We start from the raw sequence: 4,843 nt of genomic DNA on the forward strand, positions 1-4,843 counted from the left end.
ACAATGTAGGAATCCATCCCGTTATAAATGACATTTTGATGACGATAACTACTATGGCATTGATGAAGAAGGGCCATTACCTGAACTTCAAACCAATAATGATGTTAGAATTCCAGACATTGATGTAACGATTAATGAGACCACAATGGACAGTATTCGACAAGTGAATCCACTTGAAAATGATGGGAACCATGGAATAGATGTGTTTTCTTCTCTTCTGCATTTTCTTCTCTGAAAAACATGCATGTTATGTAAGGTTTTGTTAAAACATTGTTTACTTCACCTGTGCAGTTTTCTCAGTGAATTACAAGAGTTATGTTAAAGTTAACATTGTTTTATTACACAAAAAATGAACAAACATTTGTGAACGCATTTTTCAAAAAGACAGGCAGAGGGAGAAACAGACAGACACATAAGACACGGACGGATAAGAGACAGAGGGGGAAATGACTCAATATACTTTAACTTTAACGTAACTGCCTAAGGCAATATCTATGGAAGCCCGTTTCCGCCACTGTGATAAAAATTAAGATCCTGCAAGTCATTATGACTTCACTATCTCATAATTATTAGATGCTAAGTCATAATTATGAGATAGTATCTCATAATTATTAGATGCTAAGTCATAATTATGAGATAGTAAGTCGAAATTATGAGTGAAGTCATAATTTTGAGACACTATCTCATAATTTCGACTTACTATCTCATAATTATGAGATGCTAAGTCATAATTATGAGATCGTAAGTCGAAATTATGAGATAGTGAAGTCATAATTATGAGATACTATCTCATAATTATGACTGACAGGATCTTAATTTTGTTATCACAGTGGCGGAAACGGGCTTCCATAAATATCAGTGTGAGGGGAAGAACAGTTCCATTTTATTCCTTTTTCAAAGACATATATGTTTATGCCCTGCCAAACCCATACGAGTTTCCGATTGCAAAGTCGAACTTCTCCTTAAAGAGCCGATATGAAACATGTAGTGGCAACTTGAGACAGTTGACACACGTGTTGGCCACAGGAACATTGGGGTCGAGGAGAAGTCGTCATCTTCCTTCTGGATGAACTGGATGGAAGGAGTTGGAGAGAAGCCAATCGGTGGTAGCACAGATGCTCCAGTTGCAAAGGCCAATATTTTTGGAGTTTGGATGGCCCTTCTTCCTCTATAAGAACAGAAAAACATTGTAAGTGGTAGTTGGTCCAATAAGCATGTATATGAAACAGCAACTCATTTGATACTAAATAAATTGTGAAATAAGAGTATTGTACTTGAAAAACTGAATAACTCTTATAGCAATATATTTACAAAACACCTTTCATCTTTTAACAATCTCAAAGGTGCTACTTGATGACATTACAACCAAGAAAGTAAGTAAGTTTAAGCTATAATGTTTTTGTTACACAAGTATTTTTTTTTCTTCACAAAACACACACAAAAAACAATAACACTAAAATATAAATAGACACATAGCTTTACTTATACACTAAACTGTCAATTACCCTCTGCATCCTGGAGATAGTCTCTCCAGAAGGTAACGACTATCTCCTCAGCAGCTCTCTTGTTGCTCCCTTCTGGAGACAGCCAAATGCTGAAAACATCATCCATCTGGTCAGCAGTCAGTGTGCTTGGCTCATGACAGAGCAGGGACGAAAGCTGTCTGGATGCCTTTGGATTTTCTCCAGAACCCCAAGCGTTTTCAGTCCTTCACAGAATCTGTACAAATAACATGGAATTTTGAAGAATTTAATTAGGGTTCCTAATTCACTTGTGCATTGTAAATTTACTTAGTTTTATATACAAATAATAGATTTAGTTGGTCTATGGGTAAAATTCTGATTGCTACTCTGATTAATCTGACTGCAAACAACCAACACCTCTGAATACCTTTGAAATGGACCTTGAACCCTGTGGATGATCTGGAACATGACAATGTCATGTACCAGCAAATCCCTGTCTCTTATAGAGCGCATAGGCCTCAGACATCCTGCATTGGCCAAGTAGTCAAGCAGAGGTGCCGTTGTCATCTCAAGGTCCTCAAGGGTTGTACTTTCAGATACCTAGCATCACAAGGAGCATCAGGATAGTTTGTTATGGAGGCTACTTATTAGTAAGAACCCAGACACTGGACGTCTGCATAATTAACAAGGGTGCCCTAACTTGTTTTCTTCCAGATAGCTACAATGTGATAAACAATAAGGAAAATACACTTTGCCGACAACCTATAGGAAGTGAGCATTCAGCAATGAGCAGACTGGGCTGGATTGGTATTCCCTCTCAAATGGAAAACGGCAAGAGAATATTATAATGTAACCTAATTTTAATGCAAGATAACATTTAGACTACCAACTGACCTTTTTTACTTTTTCCAAAAGTTCATTGTCAGCTATGTCGTCTAGCACTGGCTTTGCTGAACCATCAACCAGAAGAGAAAATATTGTTGGCGAGAGGAAGTTTGGTGGCGGACCACCATGTACCAAGCTTACAGCAATGGCTCTGCCAGCTGTGTAGTACCGTCCTCTCTTAGAGCTTCAAAACAACAGGATAAAAGGAAATGTCATATTGATAAATACATAAAGACCCACTACCACATAAAATCATGGATTTCATTGTGCCATTGAATACATTGTAAATCAGTTCAAAAGCTGAAAGTTGTATGTAAAAAAAGATTACAAAAATTAAAATGGTCATTACCAGCACTGTCAAGAGCCAAGTTCTTGCTGTTTTCTTTCCCTCAAACATGGGTGACCTGGCCATGGTCTCCATCAGCAGCCTCAAGAATTCCTCCTTGGCCCTCCTAAATCAATCCTTCCTCATTTCTCCCCATGTCATCTGAGAATTTCACGCAGATCATCAAGTTGGGGTTATAGGACACCCTTTGAAATCCTCGCACGGCTCCCTCCCAGACAGCAGAGCGATTTATATTAAATTTGCACTGTTGCTTTGTGTTGATTTTGCTTGAGAGTTCCAGCAGTATCTCTTGAACCGGGACCTTTTCTACACTATAAAGACAACATCAAAAACAAATGATCAGATATGACAAAATAATCTTAAAATAAATAGTTCATATCAACTATGTGATCACATCATCCTCAATAGTTGACACATTCTGTGTTTGTGCTACTCACATTTGACTCTCCATACTGGCAATTATAGCCTGGTTGAACTCCTCATCATCTGAAGAGTCATCAGGAAGAGCAGCCATAAGTCTCAAATATGAAGAGTAGTCACCATCTTCACCACTTGTGCCAGGGTTGCCATCACTTCTTGCAAGGCTGCCTCCATCATCACCGCTTGTGCCAGGGTTGCCATCACTTCTTGCAAGGCTGCCTCCATCATCACCGCTTGTGCCAGGGTTGCCATCACTTCTTGCAAGACAGCCTCCATCGTGACCACTAGTGCCACTTCCTTGCATTGCTGTACGCCTTCTAACAACACTTCTGGTGGCGTGTGTGATGCCATAGCCATGTTCATCACCACTGCCAGTGCCAGGGTTTCCATCTCCATCCTGACTGCTAGTACAGGGTCATCCCTACTTCTCATTGCTCTTGTAGCAACCCTGGTGGTGCTAGGTCTGCCAGTGTGGATTTGTGAACCATAAACTTCCAAACAGTCATCATCCTGGTCCTTAGCAGTTGCACAACTGCTTAATGTTGATCTGGTAGTGATGTTGGAACATTCATTTTCTTCATCTGAGTCAGTCTTAAACAGAAAAGAAAGACCAAAATATATATCAAAAGCAAAATCACAACTTTGAAATTAAATAACCATATTAGAAACAAGTTATCGTTTGACCGATTAAAACAAGGAACCTTTGTTTGTGCTTTTCTCTGGTTTGATTGCGCTCAAACCTTTGCTTTAATTGTATATATTGTATACTGCTACAAGTAATAAACAGTTTACATTTCATTTTCGAAAGATACAATTCTATTCAGTGAAAAGTATTAAAAACAAATAAAAGAAAGAAAGCAAACTTACTAAAATGGTCCTTGATGGTCTCACATACAGGCCTTTGGTTTTAAAAATCTTATGGATTAGCATTCCATTCAGCTCCTGGCCCTCCTGGAGTTTAGGGACACCAGCTTATTGCCACAAGCCATTAGAAACTGGAGGCTACAAAGAAGATGGGGATATTACAACAACAAAAAATGCTTTTAGGCTATGTCGTTTGTTGTACGATGGTGTGAGTCTGTGTGTCTCCTTGGTTTCTTGCTCCTACGAGGTATGTGACCGAGTCATGTACATTTTATAACAAATGCTATTGTATTATGTTTGTTATAATCATGATTGCACTTTGTAAACCTGTGTTTGTTCTTTAAAGTGTTCTATAAATAAAGATTATTATAATATTATTTACAAAGTAAGAAAAACATGTCTTTACCTGACATCCTCTGGAATGTGCACACCAAAACCATCTCTGATGCATTCCACAACAGTCTGGTGGTCCCAGGCCTTCTGGAATTCAAAGGCACTGAGGATGTGCCCATGTTTGTGTAACCATAATTTTGGATTTTGTTTGCACACTATTCCCCATGATGGATTGGGAAGTAATATTACGTCCTTGTTGAAATGGTCATGCTGCTGTGATCTAGCTCTGAAATGAGAATGTAACTCTTAAGACGACATGAAAACAGCCACTGCACGTTAAGTCATGCTAACATAGATAAATACAAGACAGAGACCACAGTCGAGAACAACATACAAACAATAGATATCTTAAACACGTCCAGTTTGACAAGAGCAAAATACTAACCGTCACCCCTTATCGACCCTCCTTTGGCTGTGAATTAACTAGGGCTGCAACTAACGATTATTTTGATAATCGATTAATCGGTTGATT

General features: G+C 38.6%; 1 long non-coding RNA gene across 1 annotated transcript; it reads right to left on the minus strand.

Annotated features, from left to right (window-relative positions):
- Window positions 1–1,650: 1,650 nt before the first annotated feature.
- Window positions 1,651–2,502, minus strand: LOC130191771 (uncharacterized). Its single transcript, XR_008831247.1, has 3 exons — window positions 2,358–2,502; window positions 1,891–2,063; window positions 1,651–1,719 (listed from the first exon to the last, which is right to left on the minus strand). It is a non-coding gene; the product is annotated as an uncharacterized LOC130191771 (long non-coding RNA).
- Window positions 2,503–4,843: the final 2,341 nt, after the last annotated feature.

Source organism: Pseudoliparis swirei, chromosome 3 (genome assembly GCF_029220125.1).
Source record: "Pseudoliparis swirei isolate HS2019 ecotype Mariana Trench chromosome 3, NWPU_hadal_v1, whole genome shotgun sequence".
Classification (NCBI taxonomy): Eukaryota; Metazoa; Chordata; class Actinopteri; order Perciformes; family Liparidae; genus Pseudoliparis; species Pseudoliparis swirei.